The 16,901-nt window shown below is 41.0% G+C and overlaps 1 long non-coding RNA gene across 1 annotated transcript; it reads right to left on the minus strand.

The window, feature by feature from the left end:
- Positions 1-6,857: 6,857 nt before the first annotated feature.
- LOC110678346 lies at positions 6,858-7,333 on the minus strand. The gene is made up of 2 exons (XR_002501518.1): positions 7,020-7,333; positions 6,858-6,962 (listed from the first exon to the last, which is right to left on the minus strand). It is a non-coding gene; the product is annotated as an uncharacterized LOC110678346 (long non-coding RNA).
- Positions 7,334-16,901: the final 9,568 nt, after the last annotated feature.

A 16,901-nucleotide genomic window follows, 5' to 3' on the forward strand; every position in this document is an offset into this window, starting at 1 on the left:
AAATCGATTCAAATTTTTAAATAAAAATTAGTATTGCATCAACAAAAAAGTTTTATGGGTGGATCGCTAGCAAATCTATTCAAGATTATGGGAAAAATATAAACTAGACTGTATTCATAATTTACAATAGTGATTTTTTTTTGAAATAGTTCACTCGTTGAAATTGCCTAATTCCGCGCATTTTTCAAACGCTTTTCCATATTCCGCGCAGTAGAATGCCTAATTCCGCGCACTCATGAAACAATCAAATTAACATTAATTTTGATAAGGGACTGCATCCATTAGTTACGTAACACTTAAAATTGAAAATTTTCAACCCCCTCCCCTTCCGTAACACTTTTTGTATGAGAAAACGTAGAGTTTTGAACCGTAACTTTTTAGTCTACGTTCAGTTTTTTTATTAACTTTTTGTCCATCACATGAAATAAAGATAACCAAAACCGTGACATTGGTACACTCAAAAAAATCCAAACGTCATTGCTACGTGAAAAAATCACGTAAACCATTCGAAATTCATTTTACCTTCACTTCACCTGACTAAGGTAATGCTTACTAAACCATACACAACCACCAAATGGAGACTCGGTGATTATCAATGGGGTTACCTATCACACTTAAATGGAAATCACGTAGGTACTTAAGTTCATTTTGACATTTGCATATCGCACGTACATTCAGTGTTGAGCTCGAATGCTAAGATGGCGTCCGCTAGACTTTCGAAGAACGTGAGGAGCTGCTGAACTTCAAACCTCATTTAAGATTGATTTAAAGGTATGTACTCGTCGAATACCGAAGAATCCTGTGTTTATTCATAGTTTATACCAGATTCCATTCATCTTATAGCATGTAGAGGCTACAGCAGAATCGACCAGAGAATATGGGAGCAGCATTGGATATCTCGCTGAATTTTTTCATTCGAAAAGCTTAGTGTGAATAAAATAAATATCTTTAACCTTTAAAGTTGGTTTACATTTTTCGAATTGGGAAATAGTTTACTTCAGAAGTTTATTGGAAATAAGATGGGCTTCCATTTCTATAAATTTGAAGGGAAAACAAAGTAGGATATATTGAAACGCTTCGTAAAAGCTACGGGAAAATTCACGTAGCTCGTACGTTTAACGCTGGTGGATCAAACGGAGTTCAATAGTTCATGCGTTCATTCTATGCTACGTGATTCACGTAGGTTGGTTGGTTGGTTTGACTTTATTAACGAGATTTTTAGCCCTAGGCTAGTTCATCTCGGGACCAACGGCTTTACTTCCCTTCCGAAGGAAGTCGTCACTATAACTTTTTACGTCATAAGTGACTATGTCGGGGATGGGATTCGATCCCAGGTCCTCGGCGTGAGAGGCGAGTGTTCTAACCACTACACCAGGTCCGTCCCCTTTCACGTAGGTGCTACGTGAAAAGTGCGATGGAAAAAAATCACGTATGTTTCCACGTAACAATGACGTTTGGATTATTTTGAGTGTACGTGTGAATTTCGTCTAGGGGAAAGTGGGGCAATTTGGTCATCTTAAGAAAAGTCGTAATAATTGAAATTTTTAGATCAATGCACTAGATACGCACGATTTCCGTCGTCTTAAAAAAAAAAAATAACACGAATGAATTTTTCGTCGATTCTTCTGTCGATGGGGTGATATGAGCACCCTATTTTATGTTGTGAAATTATCCCATAGAATCTAACAATTTAATTATTTTATTCACTGAACTGGAAAGTTTAGAAATGAAATACTCTTTCGAAATCTACTGAGCTCATATTTGGCTTAAATATGCTTCTTATTGCATAGTTTTAGACAATTAGGTCGAGAAAAAACCCCCATCTTCTTCTTCTTGGCATTAATGTCCTCACTGGGACAGAGCCTGCTTCTCATCTTAGCCATTTTCGCATTCGTACATCGTGTAGCAGGAACGATGATACTCTTTGCACAGGAAAGTCAAGGAAATTTCCATTACGAAAAGATCCTGGGCCGACCGGGAATCGAACCCAGACACCTTCAGCACGGCTTTGCTTTGTAGCAAACTGCACTGTTCATACAATACAAGGACCAGTTCGCATTATTGCTTGGAATCAAAGGATTTAAAGCAAATCAATTAATGGTATCCACTAATGCCACGGGTAACTGAAACTTATTTTTTTAAGGCTTAGTAGCCCGTCATTCGTTTTGGCAACAATGATGACTTTTCAGCTTGCATTTCAAAGTGATACAACTCAATCTTGATAGTTTTTATTGACTTGAAAAAGTATCACTGTACCCACTAACATGCATAAAGTATGCTGATACTTTTTCAGCTGAGTCAGTGCAAAACCAACTGATTTTCTTTGATTCAAAATCGTGAGATGAATTAGCAACAATCATCAACGACGCGTACAAATTTCAATGACGGCCTACTTCGCCTTAAGCAAAAAGAAACCTCAGAAGAACCTAAGGGTCATCCATAAATTACGTCACACAAAATATGGCCATTTTCAATCCCTCTCCCCCGTATTATCATACTTTTTGTATGGAGGCTTCGTAAATTATGTAGAGATCGTAAAGTTTTCGTGAATCATTTCCCGAGAGTGTGTCGTAATTTGTGGGGTCTTCTACAAATTACGACCTGTTGAACATGTGAACGATATGTTGTTTTTACAATAATTCTATGTGGATTGTATAATATAAATAAGAATCATAAACAAGTATACATTGCCAATGTTATGTGTGGTTCATTATGCTAAGTAAATTTTGTGCGCACAGATGTACACACTTAATTCCCTTAATTCAGAATGCCGAATCTCGGCTAATTTCAACCGAGATCCGCACAGCCGAGCTCGTGAAAAAAATCTAAGCGTGTATAGACTATTTTGTTGGGGCTGTGCATAAACCACGTGGTATTTTTCCCTGTAAGGGACCGTCCATAAATGACGTAGCATTTTAGGGGGGAGGGGGAGTCTACGATTTTGCTACGAACCATGTATTAAATATGGGAAAATAAGCTACGAAGGGGGAAGGGGTGTCAAAAATTTGTCAAAAGATGCTACGTCATTTATGAACGCTGCCTAAGTGGGCTTTCCCGATATTCCGCTTGTACATGAAACGTATGTATGCATAAAGTTACTTTTCAGAGAAATAGACAGATGTGAAGACGGATATAGCATGTTTTACTTGTCTGTTGCTATGCGAAGAATGAATTATGAAAAAAGACGTGGCCTAATTCCGCGCAATACTTTTTTGAATAAAACTCAATAATTATGCTAACATTTGATAAGATTTCATAGAAGCACCATGAAACATATCTGTAGCAAGTAGTTCCATGGAATATTGCATAAAAAATAAAACATTTTTAATAAAGAAATCGCGTTTGTTGTTGTCCTACAGTTTTAGCGCGGACGCTAAGAAAATTAGAAAAATAGCGTCTACTCCGACGGGCCTTCACTGATTATTTTTTTATGCCGCGAAAAAATGCCTTATTTGCTTTTATTTGTGATTCAAACTTATTCTTAATCAAAGTAGCCTCGAATAACATTAAAAGTTGCCGAAATATTAATGTGTATTTCCATATATAAATAATTTTGTATGAAAAGCGCGGAATTAGGCACTGCGCTGAATTAGGGCACTTTACGGTACATTGTTAACTTTCGCCAAATCATGCAATACAGATGCATTAAGTTGAAAATCACTTGATTTTGCGCACTGATCCGTAATATGTCACTATTTAATCCATAATATGGTTTCAAGAAACCGATACAATTTTAATTTTTAAGCAATCCTTCTTCTTCTTGGCATTAACGTTCCCACTGGGACAGAGCCTGCTTCTCAGCTTAGTGTTCTTATGAGCACTTCCACAGTTATTAACTGAGAGCTTTCTATGCCCACATTGCCATTTTCGCATTCGTATATCGTATGACAGGTACGATTATACTCTATGCCCAGGGAAGTCAAGGAAATTTCCATAACGAAAAGATCCTGGACCGACCGGGAATTGAACCCAGACACCTTCAGCATGGCTTTGCTTTGTAGCCGCGGACTCTAACCACTCGGGTAAGGAAGGCCCCAAAGCAGCAATCCTATTACACTCAAAACAGTTTACTAACCGAAGTTCTAATTTGTAACGATTCAATTCGTGCTTTTAAATTGCAATTTTACGTTTTCCTTGTCGTTTTATTGAATTTTATAGGTTGGACTCCACACTATTTGATCCATAATTGTGGGGTCATGGTAGAAGCATGGCGAGGGCCCACTTCTGTTGACTGCGTACGGTGGAATACCACGCTTCGAACCGAAAATAGCTAGCAGCGGTTTGTGATCGAATTGGAGAACGAATTGCCTTCCGTAGATCATTCTGTGGAATTTGGTGACCGCATACAACAGACCAAGGGTCTCTTTTTTCTATCTGGCTGAAGCGCGATTCTGAATTCTGGAACCCTCCTTCAGCAGTTCGTTGAACGGCTGGCGTAATGTGCGTATTTCTCGAATATATTTTCAATAATAGTTTACCGCACCCAGGTACGATCGCAGTGTGAAGACATAGTGTGGCGAAGGCATGTTGATGATTGCCTTCATCTCCGGCTTGACCAGCTTGTAAGACGAAAACGGAACGTCCCAGAGTCCAAACTCATCCATGAGGTCTGAGCCTACAACAGAGAAAGGTCAGCATAACAAACATAGCAATTACCTTCCTTTTCAGTCCCGGCGATAGTGCCTCGATGCCCAATATGTCCCCGGAAGCCGTCTACATATGACAATCTGGCAGAGGAGCTCCGACATCCATTCAGTTCTGCTTGGAAATGATCGTTATGTCCGAGCCAGAATCCAGTTGCAACTCTACTGGAACACCGTTGATCGCCTTAACCACTTAACGTCGGCTGCGGTTCACATTTTTCATGGTCACGATCTTGGCTGCGTGTTTTTTGTTTTGCTGCTTCCCCTTGTTCTTCTTGGAGCTTGGCTTGGATGCGAAACAGGAACAATAGCCTTCTTTATAGCCGGTGAAGCCACAGTCGCGGCTTTTGTGGTTCTTTAAACTGCACTGGCTGTATAAACGCATACCGCCGCATGACCAACACGGCGTCTTTGGTGTGTCGGATTTGCTGCCATCAAACTCGTACTTCTAATAGGCTCGAACAGCATGAGTTGCAGCAGCACCGGCGGTGGAGGCGACTGACTGCCGATGAGTACGGTGTCTTTCTTCAAGACTTGAAGTTCAAGTTGTTTAAACTTTTGCTTTCTTTCACTACCTTCTTCAGCGTTGTGTCCTGTGTTTCGTTAATCTTCGATAGCAGGCGCATCCGAATGTCAGCGTCCTTGCGTGACTTCCATCCGCACACGAAAATAAGGGGCTTAAACTGGTCCTCTTTGAGCTATTGCAGCTTGAAGTCGACACAAGCACGGTTGACTTTACGCGGGAGTAGGAAATGAAATCTTCGTTCCCATCCTTCGTTGTCTGCAGGCATTGTTACCGGCGATGGAAGGTGGAAACAGGGCTGGTTTTTAGTTTGGTAACCGTTTCGTCGAAGGAAAATTCATTCGACAGCTTGGGAAGAATGAACGAAGTGTACCTTTCGTGTGTGGCGGGATTAGGTTTGCGAAGAAGCAGTCGCACTTTTGCGTCGTCGTCCAGTGTGGAAGCTTCTTTTTCGAAAAGGTCCTTATATATAGAAAACCATGCGTTGATAGAGCAATCACTCTCTAGATCGTAAGAAAACTCGGTGATATTTCTCGCAAGGGAATCTAATCACCTAATAGGCTTTGCTAAATATATTTCCAGTGCTAAAGCTTGCTTCAGATACAATTGGAACAAAAACAATAGCCTGTATTTCTGTTATTTATTATTTAATTCAAGATCTTTTTTATACAAATGTAGCGTTTTCTTCATATTTTTAAGAAAAAATACGGATAAAATTATTCGTCACGGTTTCGAAGGAATTCTCGAATTTTCCCTGTAACACGGCTCATTAGGCGGCGCACACCTACTTCGTCCATCGTTTTAGCTATCTTATTCCTCCAGGTCTTCATCTGATTGATGATTTTGACAACCTTTCCCTTTGCCTTGAGTCTTCTCTTCATGATTGCCCACACTCAAAATAATCCAAACGTCGTTACTACGTGAAAACATACGTAGTTTTTTTTCCATCGCACTTTTAACGTAGCACTTACGTGAATCGTAGGTGACCAAGAATGAACTAATGAACTTTCTCTCCGCCGCTGTTCTCCGTAATAGCTACGTGATTTTCCCGCACCTTTCATACATAGGGGTCGTAGAACTTAGATGAAGTTCCGGTGAACTTTATCGGAGCTTGCAATGAAGAGTACTTGAAATGACGATAATTTAGATCTGCAACTTTCATATACTTTATGTTTTTCGAAATAAGTTATAAGCCATTTTACGAGACGTTCGAATGACGTTTTCTGGCGGGCCGCTCATTGTTGTTGTTCAAAAAACTAGCATGATCTCTGAATGCCGCTGGAGACATTTTGGTTGCCGATGACTTCCCCGTCTCTTTCAGCGCATGTTTCTACCCGGTTTACATGTATTACAGGTAACGTAGATGAAAAATATCTTCTCCGCCTACTGATTTAAATTTTACATGCGAACATTAAAAACTTTGTTGCATTGCCACCAGCGCCATTGTTGAATATGCTCCTTCCAAATGTGGCGCTAGAAGAAACGTAAATAAATCGGCTCGCCAGAATCTTTCAAAGCTGGTAAACAAACGGAAACCATATGATTCGAAACGTTTCATAAAATGGCTTATTCCAAGAACGGAGATATTTCTTATATTAGCGTTTATTGTAAAATATGATTACACATTTTTTCAACTTCCGTAACTGGGATACCGCATACATTCTGGTCAGAGAGTTGGTAAATCCTGTTGCTTGTGATTTCGGCATGCGGAACTACCTATACGTAAGCAAGCCAAAGCGGTCAATGATTAAATATTTGGCTCCAGTAACATTCCAAATCCAAATAACACTGCGGCACTGTTAAAATGACAACAATTAACATAATTTCATTATTTGACAAACGTGGTTACCTACCAATGTTTACCTTGTTATGCTAGTTATGCTGAATTCCGTGTGACTTCGAGTATATAACGATTAGAGCCATATTATTTGAATATTTAAAGTAATGAATGTGCCACGCAATATTTTGCTAGATCTGAATCCGAATCTGTACACATTTTGGCCTTTTGAACGCATAATAAACGCTGTAAAATGATTGGAAATGGTAGCACCCATTACACACGACACTGATTTATCACTCAATGAACTCCAACTGTAGCTGTCAAAATGAACTCAAGTAGGTACGGGATTTTCACGTCAGTGTTACGGGTTGGCGTAATGAATGCTACAAGCATTCTATTTCATATTTATCCATTGTCAGATAATTATTACCTTTGAAAGATAAATTGAAGTGAATGAACTTTTTAGGGACCTACGTGATTTTCCAGGTAGCAATGACGTGTGGATTATTTTGAGTGCAGTATTTCTCAATAGGGTGGAACTGGGGGCAGTTAGGTGGGTTAAGGTTGTTCGGTACAAATTGGACCCCTTTCTCCGCATACCATTCTTGAACGACTTTGCTGTAATGACAGCTTGCCAAATCCGGCTAAAACATTACGGGACGGTCGTGGGATCGAATGAACGGCAAAATTCGTTTTTGGAGACACTTTTTCTGGTATAGTTCCAACGTCTTATTTGTAACGAAAACTTTCGTTTTTTGCCACAGCTGCAAATGTCCTGCCAAATCATAAATTTTCGTGCAAATTTGTCGGCAAAAACAAATTTAAATTTTGCTGGAACAACATCCCCCCGAGCCGTTGTCAAGAAAAATGTTTGACCTGGGATCTGCCCGAAGTCAGCCTTGACATAGGTTTTATCGTCCATCATAAGACACCCGTCGAACTTGGTCAGCACTGGTCGTATAGCTTCCGAGCACGGATTTTGGCCACACTATTTTGTTTTATGGTCCGATTGTTGGCTAGCTCGATACGACTTGATTCTTTCCCGGAGTCGAGTTATCCTCACGGTACTATGGGCAGCACCGGATTTTCTGGCCATCACGGTCCGACAGATTGGGATTGCTCTTAATAGTCTTCAAAATCTTACCACGCAGTTTCCGGTCGACAGTTCCACTCCGACGATTGGCTTGAGACTTCCGAATCGTCGTCAATGTTTTCTTATACCGTTTGATAATGCGCCATACGATTTTCTGGGCAATTTCAGCTCTTTAGCTAGCCTAGATGCAGACCACAATGGATTTTCCAAATAACTGTGCACAATGTTTTCCCTTCTTTCGGCTTCCATGTTGATTGTTTACAAAGTACAGTTAATTTGCGGAATGTCAAAAATACATACGTGAAGCTGACAAAATTCCCGACACGTGGGCGCCAAGAACTTCCAAATCCGTCCACAAGTAGCGCCACAATATGAGTAAAAGTTTGTTCCAATTCTAAATGAAGCAAGCTTTAATTGGAAAATGAAACTAACATTATGCTAGCGGTTTTTGGACCCGCCGAATCGGTCCTAGAGGTATACGTGGATAATTCCAGACATAGTTCAAGCTCAGTCCTTTGTAAATTTCGCCAGCTTTCTCTAATTAATCCTTGGAAGTTCTTTGGCGAACTATTGACGGGATTGAAATAGTTTGCAATTCTTCACTGTTTCTACTTTTGGTGGAATTTTATCGAATAGGTGTATCAGTAGAATTTATTGACGATTTTTAATTATTATCTTTAGTAGTTATATCGTAAGTGTGCTCTCAAAATCCAATTAGCAAGTGTTACGTCCGGGGAAAGCAGATATGTGGCCGAGTAAAACATTCACACGCGGACGTAAACGGGAATAAAACATGCATATTTATTACAAGGGACTATGTACACAACTTCACAATACTAAATACTACATATTAAAAGTATCGCAGAGAGCGCGCGCGGGCAGCGTCTTGCTGCTGTTGCAGTCGATGGCGTTCTGCTGTTGTTCTTCGGCGTCTGTCATCTACGTCATCTATCATTCATGATAGAGGCAAGCCATGCCCACGGTGTACTAAAATTAAGAAGGTGATATACTCCGAAAACTGACAGCTACTTGACGACGTCATTCCTATCCACCTCGAACAAATTTGCGAAAAAAATGATCTAGTGGTCCGGAAGGTATATGGTACGATAGGAGTGACGTCACATGTTTATAATGAAACTCGATATTTACATCAGTGAAGAGACTGCCTTGTTAATTTTTATGCCGTGGCCATGCCGAAAAGCAGGTGGGAAAACTGGGCCAAAATGCACCTGCTATTCCGTTCGTTCACAACAGCAAGTATCTCAAAATATTCAAAGCAGTTTCCAGAGGTGTTGCTGGGAAGACACTTTATCTGTGGAAAAATCTTGGCTTGAGTTTCACGGATTCTATTTGAACCCTTGTGGTTGCATGAAGATATCTTTCAAAATTCTAAAACCTTTTGTGATGATTCTCTAAAAAACCTACATCAAGCTCCTATAAATATCTTTGACAAATTTTGGACGAGAATTGGAATCTTTCCAACCCGTTTTGTATTGAATATTGGTAAGATCCTTTTTTGAAAGATCCGTACTGCCGTGAATCGCAAGTCAGTCCCATCTGTAAAAAGTAAGCATTGAGAAAATGTGCTATGAAGTTTTCAAACTCGTTTTCCATAGATTGGAACATGTTCCAATCTTAATGAAACTTGCACAATTTCCTTTTCAGAAAAATATTAAGATGGTCAAATCATGAGCAGACCCTTGTAAAGATGTGTTATAGACTCCTTGCTAGATTCTTAGAATATCAATGAATCGTAGCAGAATTGTTAAATTATCTATGGTGGAGATGTGCTTTTTGGGTCTGTTGATTAAGATTATTCCATGAACTTTGATTTCAAACACTTCCTTTTTAGGGGTCCGCAGGATGTTTGAAGAACATCAAAGGGTGTGGAATGGTGTACATGAAAAACCTATCAGAACAAGTCAATTTTTTTATTAAGGGCCACCTGATCGCCCATAGTGATGCGTATGGAATCGCTTTTCCGAGTATTGCAATACTCGTTTTGACACTCTATATATTCTCTAGAAGGAGACGACCAGACTGTGTGTAATATTAGAGTGGTTCAAAATAACGTTTTTGCTCGATAACTAATTACCGGGGCGTCCGATTTTTTTTTTTTTTTTTTTTTCTAGTTCATTTATTTGAGGCTCAATCGCGTTTAACGCTTTACGGAGCCGAAATTCATTTTTTGTATTGTTTACAAATCATTCACTTTTTTGTACTAAGATTAGTATGGGAAGGAGCCAGGGTACTCGTGGCAACTCGAGGTTAATGGTCACATTTTTTGGAAGGAAGGACATGGTGAGGATTGGGTTTAGGGTTTTCTGCAGCACATCCGGGAGGTATATCGTGGTATCGCGATTAACGTGTAGTGGCGTTGGTACCAATTTCTTGCCGGTATTCGTCTGCCGGATGGCCAGGATCCTCAATCCAACATACAAGGGACAAAACACAGAAAAAAAACTGGAGAAGAGAACACAGAAGAATTAAACTTTTATACTGGACAAGCGAAGAAAATCGTAAATTGCGACCATATAAATTAGATCGCGGGTGCCCAACACATCTCTAACTGGAACATAGGGTTGTCTACCTCGGGCCGCAAGGGTATCCAAAAGTTGCGCTCTGGAGGCGTCCATATCCGGGCATTTCCAAACTACATGATCGATGTCATCATAACCTGAACCACACCTATTACAAATATTGCTCAGCGCGAGGTTAATTCTGTGCAAATGTGTACCTAGCGAGTAATGGTTGGACATAAGTCTTGACATCACGCGAATGAAATCTCGAGTTACATCCAAACCTTTCCACCACGCTCGCAAGGAAACTTTAGGAATTATGGAATGTAACCACCGTCCCAGTTGGCCATTTAGCCAATCGCTTTGCCAACCGTGAAGAGAACTTTGACGTACTAAATGAAAAAATTCATCGTGTGAAATTCTTCTATCATAAATCTCACCTTCCTCAGCGCCCACCTTTGCGAGAGAGTCCGCCTTCTCATTGCCATAAATTAAGCAATGGGAGGGGACCCATACAAAGGTAATCTTATATGATCTTTCGACCAGTGCACACATCTGCTCTCTTATTTTTGTAAGAAAGTAAGATGCATGCTTTACAGGTTTCATCGATCGAAGTGCCTCAATAGAACTGAGGCTATCCGAAAAGATGAAGAAGTGGTCTGCGGGCATGTTTGAGATCATCCCCAAAGCGAAGTTGATTGCTGCCAGCTCAGCAACATAAACCGTGCAAGGTTCCTGAAGTTTTCGGAAGGCGGAAGAGTTTTCATTGAAGACACCGAAGCCAGTGGATCCATTGATGCGGGACCCGTCAGTGAAATATCTCCTGTAGGAATCGACATTCTGATACTTTGCGTTAAAAATACGTGGAATCGTTATACATCGAAGTTGATCTGGGATTCCATGAATAGCTTGTTTCATGGACAGATCGTATTCAACAGAGGAACTGTCATTGGTGAAGTGTACACGTGGAGCGTTATAACATGGAAGACTTATGTCAGATGACATGTAGTAGAGATAAACTCTCATGAATTTTGACCGAGTATTCAGTTTGAGCATTTCTTCGAAGTTTTCGATAACGAGTGTGTTGCTCACCCCACACTTAATAAGTATTCTTAGCGAGAGCTCCCAGAATCGGTTCTGTAGTGGTAAAACCCCTGCCAGCACCTCCAGGCTCGCATTGTGAGTCGAATGCATACAACCTAAGGCGATACGCAAACAACGATATTGAATTCGTTCCAATTTAATAAGGTGGCTGTTTGCTGCTGAGAGAAAACAGAAAGAGCCATACTCTAGAACAGAGAGAATTGTTGTTTTATAGAGTTTTATGAGGTCTTCCGGGTGAGCACCCCACCATGTTCCGGTAATTGTTCGTAGAAAATTGATCCTTTGTTGGCATTTTTCCGTTAAATACCTAGTATGGGTTCGCCAAGTGCCTTTTGAATCAAACCAGACCCCAAGGTATTTTGAAGTCAAAGACTGGTCGATGTCTGTTCCCAATAGCTTAAGCTTTAGTTGGGCTGGATTCCGCTTCCTAGAAAATACAACCAGTTGAGTTTTTTGCGGCGCAAACTCGATCCCTAAATTTCTAGCCCAAGTGGATAGATTATCAAGGGAATTTTGCAATGGTCTTTGCAAGATTTCCGCTCGTGGGCCCTTCATAGAGACCACAGCATCATCTGCAAGTTGTCTAAGCGTGCATGGTTCTTCCAAACAGTTGTCAATATCTTTAACATAAAAATTATAAAGCAAGGGACTTAGACATGAGCCTTGGGGAAGGCCCATATAGCTAATTCTGGAAGTTGTCAGTTGACCGAGAGTGAAGCACATGTGTTTTTCTGACAACAAATTGTACAAGAAATTATTTAACATTCCAGGTAGTCCACTATTGTGCAGGCTTTCTGACAATATTTCTATGGAAACTGAATCAAAAGCGCCCTTAATGTCCAAGAAAACCGAAGCCAATTGCTCCTTGTCTGCAAAGGCTAGTTGAATATCTGATGAAAGCAACGCTAAACAATCGTTTGTTCCTTTGCCCTTACGAAAGCCAAATTGTGTACTGGAAAGCATGTTGTTTGATTCGACCCAGTGATCGAGTCGGGATAGGATCATTTTTTCTAACAATTTCCTTAAACATGATAACATAGCGATCGGGCGGTACGAATTATGATCAGACGCTGGTTTCCCAGGCTTTTGAATAGCTATTACTTTGACCTGTCTCCATTCAGGTGGAACAATGTTGTGCTCCATGAATGAGTTGAACAAGTCAAGCAACCGTCTTTTAGCGATATCGGGGAGATTTTTAAGAAGATTGAACTTAATCATATCGCGTCCCGGAGAGGAGTTGTTTGATGAAAGAAGAGCCATAGAAAATTCCAGCATAGTGAATGGTCTGTCCAACGCATCGTCTCTCTGGGTTTCCCAAAAAGGCGGATGAGCTGGAACTGAGTCTGGACAGACCTTTTTTGCGAAGTTGAATATCCAACGATTGGAGTATTCGTCACTCTCATTTGAGGATGAGCGGTTTCGCATGTTGCGAGCCACTCTCCAAAGCGTCGTCATTGAAGTTTCTCGTGAGAGGCCATCGATGAAACGTCGCCAATAGCTACGCTTCTTCGCTTTAATAAGATTCTTCAGTCTTTTTTCGAGCTTCGAGTACTCTAAATAAAGTTCTGAGGTACCATATCTACGAAAAGCTTTAAAGGCATTAGATTTTTCTCGATACAACTGAGTGCATTCATCATCCCAACCAGGTGTGGCTGGTCGTCTTTTGAAGGATGCACTTGGAACTCGTTGCTTTTGGGATTCTAATGCACTTTTATAAATCAATTCTGTTAGGAATCGATACTCATCCAACGGTGGGAGAGTGTTGAATGATTCGATACCGAAAGTTACCGCTGATGCAAATTTTTGCCAATCTATATTCCTAGTGAGGTCAAAAGGAACCTGAATTGACTGTTCTGACCTTTCACAATTATTTTTGATAGAGGTTATTATGGGCAAGTGATCACTACCATGGGGATCATCGATAACCTTCCACATGCAATCGAATGATAGTGAACTTGAACCCAGAGACAGGTCAAGGCGGCTTTCTTTGCCGTCGGATGAAATACGTGTCACTTCACCTGTGTTCAAAATGTTCAAGTTGAAATCGTCGCATAAGTCATAGAAAATAGCCGCTCTATAATCATCATAAGATTCGCCCCATCCAGTACCATGGGAGTTCATATCACCCAGTATTAAAATCGGGAATGAGAGCATGGAAACTGCATTCCAAAGATGACGGCGGTTTATTGAAACTCTTGGAGGAATATAAACAGAAGCTACGCAAAGATCTTTACCCTTTACGTTTATTTGGCAAGCAACGATTTCTATGCCTGGATGAGTCGGAATGGGGATTCTGTAGAATGAATGGCACTTTTTGATCCCTAAAAGCACACCCCCGTAATTATCATCTCGATCCTGGCGTATAATGTTAAAGTCGTAGAAGTTAAGATCATCTTCAGAAGAAAGCCATGTTTCACAGAGTGCAAATATATCACAATCGGAATTGTGAAGCAAAAACTTAAATGTGTCTAATTTAGGTTTTAGACTATGACAGTTCCACTGTAGCACTGTGATCATATCATGTACCTCACTTGATGAATTATCCATCGAAAGATATGATCGAAGCAAGGAGGGGCCACGAGATAGTCAATTCCCTGAGATATTCTTCTATTGCGGGGAGAAAAAGTTCGAGTATGCCTCTGAATGAGTCTGAAACTCCGAGAGCATTACATATGCGATCCACAAGGGCCGTAAAAGTTATCAGTCCTCGCTTAGCCCGGGCCGTTTTCGAGGAAGAGCGAGGGACTTCAGTAGCATTTCTTTTGCTTTCTTGTCTAGAGCTTCTTTTCGAAGTGTATTTTATCTGTGGAGGCGGGGGCGGCAGATCTTTGCTGCAACACGGAACGGAAGCATCAAAGACCTGTTTCTTCGGGTTTTTCAAATTTGCCCCACCTCCTTTGGAATTAGGCAAACTTCTGAGGGAAGATTTCAATACCTTACGGCGCAGTCCCGGAGAAGATGGAGACTTTCTTTTACCGGGTGCGTGTACCTCCGAAGAATCTCCCCCATCGGTTTCGTCGTCGTTCGCTTCATCGGAAGACAACTCTTGAAAAGAGTTACCAACTGGGATGGCTGATGAAGACTCTTTTGCAGGCGGATTCAAAGCTTTCACCATTTCCGCATACGTCTTCTTGGAGCGCTTCACAATTGAGCGACTCTCATTTCGAATGCGCTTTTTGTATGCCGGGCATTTCTGCAAGTCATGCAGATCCTTGCTACAGTAGCTGCATTTTTCAGCTTCCTGTGTGCAAGCATCTTCTGAATGAGCTTGGTTGCATTTGCCACAACGGGGCTTGTTGTCGCAAAAGCTAGCACTGTGGCCAAGCTGCTTGCAGTTGGTACAATTGAATACCTTCGGCACGTAAAGACGCACTGGGTAAAAAACACTATCAATGCAAACAAATTTCGGGAGGACGGAACCAGGAAAAGTCACTCGAAACGAGGCTGACGGCGAAAAAACTTTCTTATTTCCTTCCATGGAAACTGATTGCAACTGTTTGCAATCCAGTATAGCCACATCAGGAATTGACCGGTTATCAAAAACACCTTTGCCAGTCTTAATGTCTTCACATGTCAGACTCGCGTCGATGATTTTCCCTTCCACCTCGACTTCTCGTGCCGGAATATAGGTAAAGTATTCCACAGCAAAAGCCTCATGCTGAGCAATCTCGTTCGCTGCTTTGTAACTAGGTGCAGTTACACGCAGCTTGGATTGCTTCACTTGGTGAATAACGGTCCCTGGATATTTACGCGTCAGCTCTCGAGAGATCGAGAGCACATTCAAAATCTTATTTTTGCGCCGGAAATAGACAACCCAAGGCCCAGCCGAAGACGGTTGGTAAAACCGCGTTCGAGCAACGAGATCTTTTGGAGGCGTATTGCCTCCATCCGAATCGTCCATGCGGGATAAAAATCAACCGCAACCAAATAAAAAAAAAATAATAAAAATAATAATAATAAAAAAAAAACAAAACAAAAATATGCAGAAAAAAAATTAACCTATCAGTGGACTATTTTGTACACACCTCCCCTAAATGAGCAAAGCAAAATTACAAAGGAAAAAAAAAGAAAAAAAAACTTAACCAATCAGTGGGCTATTTTGTACCCAACTCCCCAATTCGGTCGAAAGAATCGCACCGGGAGAGAGACAGAGGAGAAGCGAAAACAACCTTGAACTCAGCACTGTTTGTTCGGAGAAGTAAAAGCAATTCAATAGATATCCAAATTGATACTTATCCGTATACAGCAGCTCGTCCACGCACCGTAGGTAGCAGAACCGATTTGCCTTCTGCCTTGTTGATGCTCTTGGTGCGGGGAGAAAAAAATCAATCACCGTTGATGCAGTTGGTGATGACTTTCCTTATGGTGGAACGATGCTAGTTTCACTAGCTCGCTTCCTTCGCGAAGCGCGATCGCCTAAGCACACAATTGCACTAATTTAATATTGATTGTGAGCACAAATTGAACCAAAAACCCACGCGGGCGGTGGGAGAAAAAGGCCTAAAATACTTTGCAAGAGTGCCGTGCGATGAGACCGGGAATCAGTCAACCGACTCGTACAAGCGCTAAGCAAGGAATGAGGGGCGTCCGATTTAAAAACGGTCTTCGGCAAAGTTGTAGCTGATTATTGTATCTCACAGTATCAACATAGTTCCAATCCTCAAGAGCACTCGGGCAAACACTATGATCGATTGAATGAATTGCTTGCTTTTCCCATAGTGATTCCCATATAAACTTTAAAGGGCTTGTGCAGTCTCAGTTTTCATTCAAATGAGCTCAAATTTTGGGAGGACACTCAGAATTTGATCTAGAATCGAATGAGCGGTGTGGAGCAAAAACGATTTTTTGAACCACTCTAGTGTAATATCTCAATAGCGATCATATTGCTTCGATTAGTTCTCAATGTTCTCTTCGAAGTGATTCTAAATTGGATGCAGTAGATTGACAAAACTCTCCGACGACAACATACAATCCTAAGGGAACTACATCGACAAGTTCAGTGATATTCATCAGTCATCAACATGGTAGGCCAAGGGGCATCCTCAATGCAAAACAAAGTCTTGTTCAAGTACAAGACCTAAGTAGAGGACAAGGTGTTGAATTTATTGAGGACTTTTAGATAGCAAAAGTCGAGACTAAAGGACACACTGCCGATACGAGTAGAGCCTGATATTAGAGTCACAGCTGCGTCCCAAAAACCCTCAAGGACATTTCGAAGCTACTCATAATTCAAAGACTT

Source organism: Aedes aegypti, chromosome 3 (assembly GCF_002204515.2).
Source record: "Aedes aegypti strain LVP_AGWG chromosome 3, AaegL5.0 Primary Assembly, whole genome shotgun sequence".
Taxonomy (NCBI): Eukaryota; Metazoa; Arthropoda; class Insecta; order Diptera; family Culicidae; genus Aedes; species Aedes aegypti.